The 14,496-nt window shown below is 31.4% G+C and overlaps 2 protein-coding genes across 9 annotated transcripts in view; one reads left to right on the top strand and one right to left on the bottom strand.

The window, feature by feature from the left end:
- The window catches only part of LOC127739081 (protein slit-like), a 58,757-nt gene extending 57,740 nt beyond the window's left edge, over positions 1-1,017 (top strand). For all 5 annotated transcript variants that reach the window (XM_052250654.1, XM_052250652.1, XM_052250651.1 and 2 more), the window contains one exon: positions 844-1,017. The gene's annotated coding sequence lies outside the window, so the exon portion shown is untranslated. The remainder of the gene's footprint in view (positions 1-843) is intronic.
- Positions 1-14,496, bottom strand: part of LOC127739083 (cytochrome P450 2C29-like) — a 480,581-nt gene that overhangs the window by 137,159 nt on the left and 328,926 nt on the right. The window lies entirely within an intron of this gene.

The raw sequence follows: 14,496 nt of genomic DNA, 5'->3' as shown, positions 1-14,496 counted from the left end.
TTTTGCGCCTGTCCCAAGTCAGGAGCCTCTGGCCTTTGTTAGTCTAGTATGTTTTTTAATTTTAGTTCATTTATATGTTTTGGAATTTAGTATGACATCCATTTTCACGGAACTAGTAAACAATTTTATTTAGGGGCCAGATGAGGACCACCTCCGGGTGCGGGATTTCTCGCTGCATTGAAGAACCATTGGTGGCCTCCGGCTGTTGTCTGCTTTTTGGTCGGGTTGTTGTCTCTATGACATATTACCTATTTCCATTCTCAATTTTATCATTTTTACAAATGTTCAACATAGAACTGAAAACAGAAACGTGAAATGTGTCAAAGTGACAACAATCCTAACAAAGAGCAGAAAACAGCCAAAGGCAACCACTGAGTCTTCAACGCAGTGGTGAAATTGGCAACCGAAGGCGGGCTCCATCTTTCTCCTAAATAGTGATTTATACTACACGTACTAGTTCTACGAAATGGACGCCACACACAACTTTGAAACATACAAATATACAAAAAACTGAAAACACAGACACAAGAATAACAAAGCCCCGATGTTTCTGGCTTGAGACAGACACTAAAATGCAGCGGATTTAGATATGGTTTGTGAGATCTGTATCCTCCACGTATCCCTCTAGCAAATGTAGACAAAACGCTGCAAAACGTGCAGTTAAACTCAGTTTACAGGAGGTCAGAGTTCGATTTTTTAAGAGGGAACTGAAGAAACTAAACAAAATAATTAACATAAATTAACAAAAGACTACTAGCAGTTACTGACATGCTCGCTCTAAATCTCAATGCAACTAATTGAATAATAATGTCCCATCATTAGAACACCTTACTTTACTTTTAGTTTCCCTCAATATGTAGATATTGATGATGGTGGATGGTGGATGGCTGCTTAACGTCCAGCGGCAAATGAATATGCATTTCTTGGAAGACAACATGTTTATGTACTATGAAATTTACTCCTGCTTTGCAATAGACTGACACGCTGAACGAAAATTTAAATGTGCTAATTCACAAGGTAAAAGTCCTTTATCCATTTTTTCTGAATCTGTACGTGCTGACCAGTATTTGTTCTTACTCCTTAATGCCACGTGCTTAGCGGAGAAGCAGCAAATATCAATTTTAAAGTCTTTCGTTTGACCAGTCCAGGTTTCGAACCTACGACCTTCCGCACCCAAGTCGAGCACGCTACCAAGAAACCACAGAGGCAGTGGGTAGACATTAAATATTTTCCAACAGATAAACATCTGCAATAACGAGGGACATAATTTACAAGTCTTATTGATAATCCATGCACAGCATTTCTGGTAAATAATATACTTTATTTGTTTTTAATTGTACTTATATTGCAATATGTTGTTCAATATAATGCCTGTTCAAAGTCAATGTGTGAATGAATCAGTATGAAAAAATAAGTTGATATTATTTGATACATCTGAGTTTAAACTTCAGAAAAGAAAATAACAGACTCAAACCATTATAAGCCTATTCGTTTGACACAAAAAGTCACAAAAATGGAAAAAAGCATGGTATGTTATTTGTTATATTTCAATTAGTAATCTTAACTATTAGAACTATTTAATCTTACCTTTTAAGTATTTTTTTTAGCATAACTTAAATTGCCTGGAAATGACATTTTATGAAACGTACAATTCTATTTAGTATTTTGTCCTGTTGTCTTCTTTTGTTTCATTGGGAATTAAGTAAAGGATTTATTTCTGCAAAAATCAATACATCTTTTTCTGCACGCTAAATTTATACTTGATTCATTACAAATTTCAGTCTAAAATTAGAGGCTGAACAAATATCATATTATTATTGAAAAGCCGGGGTTTTCCTCTTTTCTGAACGTGTCCTGTTACTTGTAAGTGGTACTAGTTATGTTATATATTAAACGACATCGGAAAGGCGCAGCCAATGCTAAAAAAGGGTAATCAAGAAATCAAAAACAAACACAACAGATTATTTTATGGCAACTGATTGAATGATAATGTCCCATCATAAGAACAATCAATAAATGTTACGGGTCCAACATGTTAAAGTACTTTCAGATTTTGTTTCACTTGCTGTTTGTAATGGCTTTAAGCTGAATACTTGTATCTTTGGTGAATTCATGCAAGCGTTGGTTGTGTGAAAATATCTTTCGTTTATTTGAGGTCAGAAAGAATGAGTATTCATAATTCAAATCAAATTATTTGATGCTTACTAAAAGGTTTTCTATAATAAGGTCACGGTGTTGGCCATCAACTTAATCCTTGATGTTTAAGTAAAGACGAGATATTGTATACATTGTATAAGCTTATTTCACCAAAACACACATGATATAATCCAATTAATGACTTCATTTGTTACCCTATAAATCAAAATGCTAAAAGTTTTATAACTTACAAAAAAAAATTGAAAGAACAGAAATACTGAACCCCAAGGAAAATTCAAACCAAACGTCCCGTAACTAATGACAAAATCAAGAGCTCAAACACATCATATGAATGGAAAACTACAGTCATATGCCTGACTTGGTACCTTATGTAGAAAATGGTGGATTAAACATTGTTTTATAGCTAACTAAACATATCACTTGCATGACTGTCCCATAAAATTCCATTATATTGAAAGCGACGTGTGAGCAAAACAAACAGACTTATAACTAATAGATAGAAATGACAAAAGCTAGAATACAGCAGTCAACATTGTGTTGAATGCTTCTTTGAGAAAACGAAGTTATGATACATTTGAAAGTTGATTCTGCAATAAAATATTCCATTGTTTTCTAATTTAAGACAGCGCCAATTTGCATTCTTGCAGGCATTCAATCCAGTCTTCAAGAATTGTTCATAAAGTAACTGAAAACATACGACTACTTTAAGACAAAACTCTAACAAAATCTGTATAGTCATGGGACTTTTGTTTTGAATTAAAATATCTGATTGTAAATAAAGTGTTCATGTCTTATGCTTTGTAAACCGGATAAACAACTTTTGCGATATATTAAAAAAAGAAATATCAAAACGGAGGGAAAATACATAAAAAAAAAGAACAGAATAAAAAAGAATAAAACAAATGAAAAAAGATTAAAACAAAGAAAACAAAAGAAAAAAAATAACTAAAAATTCAAAGTGTATATATAATATTTAATATATATAAAAATTGGAAGGGTGGGTAGTGCAGCCATGATTTTATCTTGCCAGTTTCAGGCCTTGAAAAATACAGAGTGGCCACCCTTGTGTACAACTAGAGTAGAAAGAATGAAACACAAAGAACGCATCAGAACTATTATCATGACTATTATTGATATGAGATACATCCAATTTATTGATCGGCAATTTGCTGTAATAAAGGGGTGAAGTAATTTGAAATATACTTTAACACGTTTTATTGTACAATGTTTTTGATCCATTTATAATTAATGTCTTTTTATCTAGACCAGTTTTCCCCGTAATCAATTTATTATCTGAAAGATCACTTAACCCTTCATTCTACGATGGACGGTACTTACAAGTGTACAAATCAGCATCTATGGCGATGTAAAAACTCTTTTTTGTTCATATTTTAAAAAAGGCGGGAGATACAATTGGGATATTAAAAACTAATAAATTCAAGAAAAACTCCATGTCAAAAAAATAAAAACTCAAATCCACATATCATTGTATTTATGTGTTCTTGTGAATATGTTTTTTTCAACATGTATTCAAAACAAAGGTTTGAAACAAAATTTAGGGCAACAGAAGTTTAATGATGTTGAAACCTGATACATCTATTTGGAAATCAAAAATAAAAACCGATGGAATCTTATGACTGCAAAATAGGCGAGATCGTGTGTGTCGACAATTTAACTGTCACTTAATATACACAAATCGCACTTAATGCCAATCTACACACAACCGAAATTTAAAAATCAATTGTTAGAATGTCCGGAATATAACAACTTCAAGACAAACGTACTGTATAATTCGGCATGCATTGACACTTACTTATACTGATACTGATACTGACGAGAAAGGAACCTGCTTTGATTCTTTACATGACTTTTTGTATAATGCTTTTGTTCAATTGCTAACAGAAAGATAACAGCAAGATCCGTCAGTGCAAAAGAAATAATTTTTGATATTGTTCATGATTAATTCTATTAAGCTGCTCTTGTGTACTGTCCTAAATTATTTTAGTTATTCGTTTATTATTTATTTATGTATTTCTCTGTCTTTGAAGTTTTTGCATTTATTTGTACTCTGTTCCCGTCATGTAATGTTGTCATTTTAGCGGTATATTTAACATTGTCATAAAGCCCGGAGATTTGGCTAGCCACAAACCAGGTTCAACTTACCATTTTTTTCTTAAAATTTCATGTACCAAGTCAGGAATATAACAGTTATTATCTAATGGTTCGCTTCAATGAATGTTGCATTATTGTTTGTTTTTTGTTGCACTTCTGTGTTCTGTTATTTCGTTGTTTTCCTCTTACAGTTGATGTGTTTCCCTTTGTTTTAGTTTGTAACCCGGATTTGTTTTTTCTCAATCGATTTATGACTTTGAACAGCGGTATACTGCTATTGCCTTTATAGATACATTTGGTCATTTTTTTTTTAGAATAAATTGATAGAAAGTATGCAACTGCTAGACCTATACGGCAAATTAGAAAGGCAGATAGGGATTTCATCGTGGTGCAGATTAAACAAATCTGTGGAAACAAAGATACACACTAGCAAATGATCAGATACTTTATTGTGCTGCAAACAATTTGAGTAGCAATTATCACTAGTTTGACCAATAAATCAAATGTCTCCATGATATATTGTGCCTTTTTTCCCCCAAAATTTCAATTTATTTATTTCCATTTCTATCTGTAGTACTTACCTCTTTTTTCGTAAACCCTGAGAGTAAAACAGAATGGTATACTTTTTCTTCAACAAAGGTCACTAACGGTTTACGCTCATGTTTATGATATAAGCAAATAACCCACCTGTATACTAACATGAATTAATCTTCAAAATGTATAGTGTTCCACAAATAAAACATTCTTGCTTTAATTATCAAGACAACTCTGTAATTTGTTATCATTATAAAAAAAAATTATCAAGGAATTTCTATAATTACCAGACACTCAGAAACAAAAGATCTACCATTTTAAACTCATGATGAGGATAACTTCAAAATAGGCAATGATATTGCACATATATTCACATAACAACTTTAAGGGGTTACACATCATTTTGGATTGTAACGCTTGTCATACAAAGATTTTTGATATATGTTGTCGAATTGGAATATTAATATTAGAATATTTATTTGTGCGTGGTTTTTATAAAGAAAACAATATTCAAATATGTCATCAGTGTTCGTTGATCGTCAATAATTCGGACTTTTTGTCTTTAAAAATAAATTTCCCTAGTTCTTCCTATACTATAATGTCCAACCACGAAATATTTTATCTTATCTTTTCATGGCTGAAACACTAAACTTTTTTCAACACTCTCATTCAAACGATTAATTCATTCTTTTTTTTTAATATTAAACAATTATGGTAGAGCACGAGGGCTACTGATACTTTTACTTAAATGTTAGTGAACAGTGCATACAAAATGAAGTAAAATCCTTTTAGTCCTAGCGGTATTATTTTAAGAACGCAAGAGCAAAATCACTTTTGTTTTGCATCTGCACTTAACACATTTTGCTTGATCTTTTCCCATATTTTATCATATATTCATCCCAATACATGATGACAATTCTTTGTATCATACATTCATTCATCGAACGTTTGTATTAGATTTTTATGTTTGAATAGCGTTATAAATTAGTACATAGAATAATAGCACTCAGGGTTGGTAAATGTTCATTATACTTAAATTGCAAACCATTCATTTTCTGTAGAGCAAAATCATATACCTCTTAACACGATGTATTGTACTGCGCAATAAAGGTGCATTTGTGACAAATACTATAGTTTGTCATTTAAAGAAGCTTCATTCATGTCTGATTAAGAAAGAAAACGTCCCCCCGATATTTGATTAACTTTATTACAATGTAATCAGAAAACGTGCAGCTGTAAGAAAGTTTTAAATTCATGTTTAAAAAGCACCTTCTTCCTTTTGTCTATTTCATACTAAGAGATGAGGTAACTGATACAAATGCAAAATATTTTTAAAAGAATAAAGAAATACATAAAGAGAAGGTCAATCTATTATTCAAAAACATATCACTTACTGTGTTCATGCAAATAAATGTTTTATAGGTTTGTGAAAAAGTACCAAAAAATGCTCACTCTATTTTTTAATATTTCAAACGTGATTGTTATTGTTATTTTTATCTATATCATATACTTAATGCAATTATAGACGGATAGAATACATATGAACGCTTAAAAAGCATCTTGCATTGCTGCTAATACAGATATGATTATATGACAATCAGAATACTTGTGTAGTTTAAAAAGTCGTCGTTATATAATACATATGTGTAGTTAAATGAAAATTTTTATCAGTTGAAAATTCAATAAAAAAAGGGCCGGTATGTGCAATGCCGGATGGTGTTGTTGTAGATGAGTGACAGAAAAAAAAATCAGGTTTAAGCTCCGGATTCAGAAGTACAATTTGCAGCTGTCATTCCACACAGGCATATACATGTATTCTTTTCTCAGTTTATCTATTAGTTTTCTTTCAATCTTTCCGTCCATGTCAATTGATAAATTGTGTAAGTACAACTCATTATGCAAAGCAATTGAACTTTTCTTTAATGATTAATCAAACTTAAAGGAGATATAAATAAAGAGAATTTTATACGAGCAAATGTATTAATGACCAACTATTCGATATTTTGTCACGTCTTATGTTTCATATTTCACTTGGCACGACAGGTGGTTTGATTGACGGGTAATCTTAATCTGATAAGTTGATGCATTTTAGTGACATATAGTGTATAACTAATGTAAAACAACATTTCCTTACTATTGTTCATAAAGACGCACCAAGATACATATACCTGAATACAAGTGCAAAATATAATGTATAGGTATCAAGAAAAACATCCTGTCTAAGGGAAGATAAAATTTCTTGTCCATGTAATAACATAAACTTTTGTTTAAAGTGCATGCAAACAAATATCAAACAATAAACCCAAAACTTACGTTTGAAGATAAATCTGTTGTGTGAGTGCGAAGGGAATGATAGCATCGTCAGGTCTCTATATGTATACGTATCACCTTTGTCAGTTTAAGAGTTCCTTTACGTTGAAAATGAAAAACAATCTACATTTGACCTTCGGTATAATACAAGGCAATGTATTTTGCCATGCGTTGAAATGTTACATATAACTACATTTCGGTATGAAAAGGATTTACTGGTAAAAACTGATGTTTTTTATCTTACAAAAAAGAAATTCACAAAGATTCTGAGCAAAAATCAACACATACATGATTTCCGCATTTACACTGCGTTTCTTTCTTTGTAAGTGTTCAAAATGTAACGGTCAGAAAGCAGGGTCAATATATAAGCTGCGTCGGATAGAAATCGACATTATGCAAAGGAATATCAATACCACTGTTAAATTATTTCGGGTTAAAAAAAAATCTCCATGCAAAGTCTGTATCTGTTTGAAAATTGATTCGATATCGATATTCTACAAAACAGGTCCAAATATCTTTTATTTGGTATTTGAACGTTACAAAAGTAATCGAACACATATACATGAACATGTAAACGTGCGCGTGCATAAGGTCGGTAAGTATGAATTATTCTAAATACTAAGGATTTTCTTATCCCAGGCAGATAACCTTAGCTGTATTTGGCACAACTTTTTTGAATTTTGGGTCATCAGTGCTCTTCATCTTTGTTTGGCTTTCTTTACTATTTTTCCCTGAGCGTCACTGATGAGTCTTATGTAGACGAAACACGCGTCTGGCGTATTAAATTATAAGCCTGGTACCTTTAATAATTATTTGCATGTCGTAATTTTCTATTGTATTGGTAATTTGTGTATTTCTCCATCCTGAATGTTCTTCCATTTATTTGTATGCAGTCCTGTCATGTAATGTTGTCATTTTAGTGTTATATTTAACATTGCCATAAAAGCGGGAGGTTTGGCTAGCCACAAAATCTGGTTCAACCCACCATTGTTTCTTTAAATGTCCTGTACCAAGTCAGAAAAATGGCAATTGTTATCTTATAGTTCGTTTCTGTGTGTGTTGGATTGTCGTTTGGTTTTTTGTTGCACTTTAGTGTTTCTGTTGTTTCGTTGTTTTCCTCTTATATTTGAAGTGTTTCCCTCAGTTTTAGTTTGTAACCCGGATTTGTTTTCTCTCAATCGATTTATGACTTTCGAATAACGGTATACTACTGTGCCTTTATCTATTCAACGCAGCTCATATATTATAAATTTATATTTAACAATCGTTATGATTTATAGTTTTTAATGCACAAAGAAAGATATGAAGTTGTTGTGAATATTCATAAAGAACTTTTACCATCTTCAGGACAAAAATAGTAAAATAACAAAAATACCAATCTCCAAGAAAAATTCAAAACGGAAAGTTCCTTATTAAATGACAAAATCAAAAGGTTAAACACATCGATCGATGACAACTGTCAAATTCCTGACTTTAACAGGCATTTACTTATTTAGAAAATGTGGGGAATTAAACCTGTACTATTGTATTGTTTAGTTGTGTATTCTGTCCTGAATGTTCTAGCATTTATATGAACTGTATTCCTGTCATTTAATGTTGTCATTTTAGTGTTATATTTAACATTGCAATCAAATCGCGAGGTTTGGCTAGCCACAAAACCAGGATCGACCCACCATTTTTTTCTTAAAATGTCCTGTACCAAGTTCAAGTGTGTGTTGCATTGTCTTTTTTTTGCACTTCAGTGTTTCTGTTGTTTCGTTGTTTTCTCTTACAGTTGATGTGTTTCCCTCGGTTTTAGTTTGTAACCCGGATTTGTTTTCTCTCAATCGATTATGACTTTCGAAGAGTGGTATACTACTGTTGCCTTTATATATAACTATCTAAACTTCTCATTTGTATGAAAGTCGCATTTAATTCCATTATATTGACAACAATATGTAAACAAAACAAACAGACATAATAGGTAAAAATGTCAAAAATATGGGTACAGCAGTCAACATTGTGTTATAATCTTAATCACAATAAAACAAATATGTCAAAAAAGAAAAAAGAAAATGCCATAGAGACAAAGCACATAAGCAAAAATGACGGACAAGAATACCGAAAAAATACCACAGTACCATTACACAAAGGCAGGCTGAAGAAGTACTGAGTGGAAAAAATATTACCAAGAATAGACTAAACAGTAAAGATTATGAAATTAAAAATTTATAAAGACAGATAAAAGAAAAAAATAACAAGTAATAAGGATGATAAACAACGTCAATACATAGATTCTATACTTCAAAAACTCTCATATATTATTTCTAAAGTTGATAAGGAATAGTTATCAACGAGGTCTTGGTATCTTCCAATGAAATTTTGTTTAAGAAAAAGGACAATGATCGACAATATTCTTTGACATTATCCTAGTTCATCAACTTTCTTGCGTTATATAAAATCTAAGTAGTAGCTGAAAGCTTTTGAATATGAAATCAGTTGGAAAATGTATATCCCATTTGCAGGTGAAGTTGTTCAATTGCTATTAAGGTTTGGGAAATTGATAATTTCAAAATTAAAATCGTCTCGTTTCTCATAGATTCTGTTACTGAGATGATTTATGTCAAATCCAGATATAAGTCTAAAAATGTTGCAGAGGAAGCCGTGTCTGCTGTTTCTATTATTTCTCGATCTTGTGTATATTAATGGAACCCAATCAGGAAAGTTTAGATTGTAAATGAAGTAAACATCATCAATTTATCTGAATGTGAAATTAAGGATGTTCGCTCCTCTTGTTTTTGAACTTTTGCCAGATATTCGGAGTCTTCTTGTTTTATCCATGTAGTGCCATTAAAAATGTTTGCCCACTAACCCCTACTTTTCTCTCCATAATATGATTACATATTGTTTAAAACATCATCTTTAAAAATCTTATAAAATCCTTGTTATTTTTTCATCGTTTTTGAAAGAAAAAGGTGATAATGTTAAATGTTTGAAAAATCTAGAGAGAATTATTTCCCGCCAAATTGTCAATGCCTTTTATCTCGAAAACAAGCACAATGACCCTTCATTTTTTTTCTGCTTTTTTAGTTTCTTTATTTATATACTATCAACTTATAACAGTCTTTTAATAGCTTGTTATTTTGAAACAGAGGAGCAAACATCCTTAAATATCTGTCTTGATTGATCTCTTTGTTTTTGACAAGTTTCTGAAGAAACTTCAACGCATATGAAAATAAGAAAAGGTCGACATCTTTCGTTCCCATGCAACCGGATGTGACGTACTATGATTTGGTGGTATAACATCTAAATAGCCAACCTTTCATTTTCTGTAGAGCAAGCTCACATACACCTTAACATGATGTATTGAACTGCGCAAAACAGGTGCATTTGTGACAAATAGTTTGTCATTTAAGGAAACTTAATTCATGTCAGACTAAGCAAGAAAACGTCCCACCGATCTTTGATTACTATGATTACAATGTTATGAGAAAATGTGTAGCTGTAAGGAAGTTTTATATTTATCTTTAAAAACATCTCCTTCCATTTGTTTATTTTATAATAAGAGATGCAGTAACTGATAAAATACATGATACTTTCATAAGAATAGAGAATCATACAAATAAATGTTATTTAGGTTTGTGAAAATACTACAAAAAATATCTTTTTTCTAATATATTAAGCGTGATTATTATTTTAATTTTCGATTTATATCATATACGTAATGCAATTATATACGGATATGTACAAATGATTGCTTAAAAAAAGCATCCTACATTGATGCTAATGCAGAGATTATTATATGACACTTAGAATATTTATGTATTTTAAACAGTCGTTGTTGTTAAATACCTGGGAGTAGTAAAAGGTGTAATACCACCAAATCATAGTACGCCACATCCGGTTGCATACGAAAAAAGGGTCGAAAAAATATTCCCTTGAATTTGACAGTTGTAAGAAATTAATCCTGCATTTCATTGCAGTAAAAAAAAATCTGGGTCATAAGCATAGATTTTAGGTGTTCCTTATCACCATTAGTTTTTTATTTGGTGTTTCTATAGAATATTTTGGAAACTTGAGGTTACAATATATCTAGTTTATGACTATTTAGGGGACCAAATGAGAAAAGATCGTATTGTAAATGAAAAGAACATCTTCAGTACACCTGTGTATAAAATAAGATGATAAAGCTTATCTGATCTGATATAAAATTAAGAAGATGTGGTATGATTTCTCATAAGACAATTATGCACAAGAGACCAAATGACACAGAATTTAACAACTTTAGATCATCGTACGGCCTTCAACAAGGAGTAAAACCCACACAGCTATAAAAGGCCACGAAATGACATAAAAAAAATATATGTTAAACAATTCAAACGAGAAAACCAACGACCTGATTTGTGTACAATGAACGAAAAACAAATATGATATACACCAAAAAACGACAACCACTAAATTACAGACTCCTGAATTGGGACAGGCACCTACATCATGTGGCGTGGTTAAATTTGTTAGCGACCCTCTTTCTAACTCTAACCTGGGACAGTGGTGTAACAGCACAACAATTGAACAAACTTTAAAATTCAGTTCAAAAGGGCCTAGCTCATCAGATCGATACAAAGCAAAAACAAGTAACAAATAATCAAGGGGGACTTATACAGCTCCATTACCCTTTCGAAAACAAAAACGCACACATTAAGATATTTCCGGGGGAAAACCACTAGACCCCATCTCGCTTCCCTCGTTTGTTGAATCATTACGCATTATTATACCAAATATTGACATTTCGACCATTTACCTTGCTGTAGGTCTTATTATCTTGGATGTCTAGTTACACGTAGCATTGCTTTATAAATGAAAACAGGTCTAAATATGGGTAAATATATAAATATATCACCAACAAAAATTAAAACAATGATTTACGTTCTAAGAAAGTAATTACATACTTCTATTTCAACCAATTACAAGTATATCAATTGGTAAACAAATGCTGTTTCCTGATCATAAAGTCTGGTCACGCCTTGTCTTTCACGATCCAAAAAGTGCGTTGAATAATCTTTCACGATCAATTTTGATATAAAAAAAATCAACAAAAATAGACTTTTCAATAATAGTATGAACTCTTTCAAGTAATAACATAAATATATTTTGCTGGACTATCTGACATATAAAGATTAAGTTTTAAATATATATCATGATATATTTGAATGTTACTATTATAGCTACAAAACGTGATTTTTTTCTCAATGATTTTCATAGGATTGTGTGTCGATTTTGTGTTTTCTTAAAACGTACTGCATTTTTTTCATTTTTCAAGTGCACAGTTTTTTTAAGGAAGATGCATCATTTTGACAGACATAATTTTTTTTCTAATTAATTTTATTCCACCTTTTAAAACCACAGCAGATTGTTTCATAGATTTTAAAGTAGAATTACACTTAATTGCATTGACGATCCGATACCAGATCATTCAAAACGGAAAGTCCCGTATCAAATGGCAAAGTAAAAGCGCAAACACACATCACACAAATTCTGACATGAGTGCTCGTTGATCGTCAATACTTCGGCCTTTATGTCTTTTAAAATACACTTCCCTAGTTCTTCCTATAGTGTAATGTCCAACCACGGAATATTTCATCTTATCTTTTCATAGCTAAAATGCTAAACTTTTGTCAACACTCTCATTCAATCGATTAATTCATTCTTCACTTTTTTAATATAAAATAATTACGGTAGAGAACGAGGGCTACTGATAACTTACTAAAATTTTTATGAACAGTGCATACAAAATAAAGTAAAATCCTTATAGTCCTAGTGGTACTATTGTATGAACGCAAGAACAAAATTATTTTTTGCACATATGCACTTAATACATTTTGCTTAATCCCCACACATGTATTATCATATATTCATCCCAATATATGACAATTCTTTGCATCATATTTTCATACATCGAGCGTTTTTAGTAGATTTTTTACACGTAAGCTTTTTATTTTTGAGCGGCGTCATGAATTAGTACGTAGAATATATAGTCCATTCATCATACTTAAATTCCAAACAACCTTTCTTTTTCTGTAGAGCAAGGTCACATACCTCTTAACATGATGAATTGTACTGCGCAATGAAGATGCATTTGTGACAAATAGTATTTCATTTAAAGAACCTAAATTCATGTCTGATTAAGCAAGAAAATGTGCCACCGATATTTGATTACTATGATTACATCAGAAAACGTGCAGCTGTAAGGTAGTTTTAAATTTATGTTTAAATAACAGCTCCTTCCTTTTCTCTATTTGATACTAAGAGATGAAGTAACTGATAAACATGCAAAATATTTTCAATAGAATAGAGAAAAACATCCTGCTAAAGAGAAGGCTCAACTATTGTTCAAATACATATCACTCACTGTGTTCATGCAAACAAATGTTTTTCAGGTTTGTGAAAATACTACAAAAATACTCATTATAATTTCTAATATATTCAGCGTGATTATTTTTTTTATTTCGATTTATATCATATACTTAATGCAACTATAGTCTATAACTATTGTCTTAGATGAGTGACAGAACAAAGTAAGGTTTAAGCTCCGGATTCCGAAGGACAATTTGCAGCTGTCATTCAACACAGGCATATACATGTACACTTCTCTCAGTTTATCTATTAATTTTCTTTCAGGCTATCCGTCCATGTCAATTGATAAATCTTGTAAGCACAACTCCTTATCCTTTTGAACTTTCCGTGAATGATCAATCAAACTTAAAGGAGATATAAATAAAGGGAAGTATATACGACCAAATGTACTAATGACCAACTATTCGATATTTCGTCACGTAATATGTTACATTTTTCATTTAGCACGACAGGTGGTTTGATCGTCGGGTAATCTTAATCTGATAAGTTGATGCATTTAAGTGACATAAGGTTTACAACTAGTGTAAAAACGTCATTTCCTTACTATTGTTCATATAAACGCACCAAGATACAGATAACTGAATATAAGTGCAAAATATAATGCATAGTTATCGAAAAAAAAACATCCTATTCAAGGGAAGATAACATCTCTTGTCCATGTAAAATTATAAACTTTTGTTATAAAAGCATGCAAACAAATATCAAACAATAAATGCAAAACTTACGTTTGAAGATAAATCTGTTGTGTGAGTGCGGGGGTATGATAGCATCGTCAGGTCTCTATATTTATACGTATCACCTTTGTCAGTTTACAAGATCCTTTACGTTAAAAATGATTAACAATTTGACCTTCGGTATAATACAAGGTAGTGTTTGTCTATGCGTTGAAATGTTACATATACCTGCATTTCGGTGTGAAAAGGTATTACTGGTGAAAACTGATGTTTTTTATCTTACAAATAAAGAAATTCACAAAGATTCTAAGCAAAA

This window comes from Mytilus californianus, unplaced genomic scaffold, assembly GCF_021869535.1.
Source record: "Mytilus californianus isolate M0D057914Y unplaced genomic scaffold, xbMytCali1.0.p SCAF_4, whole genome shotgun sequence".
Taxonomy (NCBI): domain Eukaryota; kingdom Metazoa; phylum Mollusca; class Bivalvia; order Mytilida; family Mytilidae; genus Mytilus; species Mytilus californianus.
This window is presented reverse-complemented; position numbering and strand designations above follow the sequence as displayed.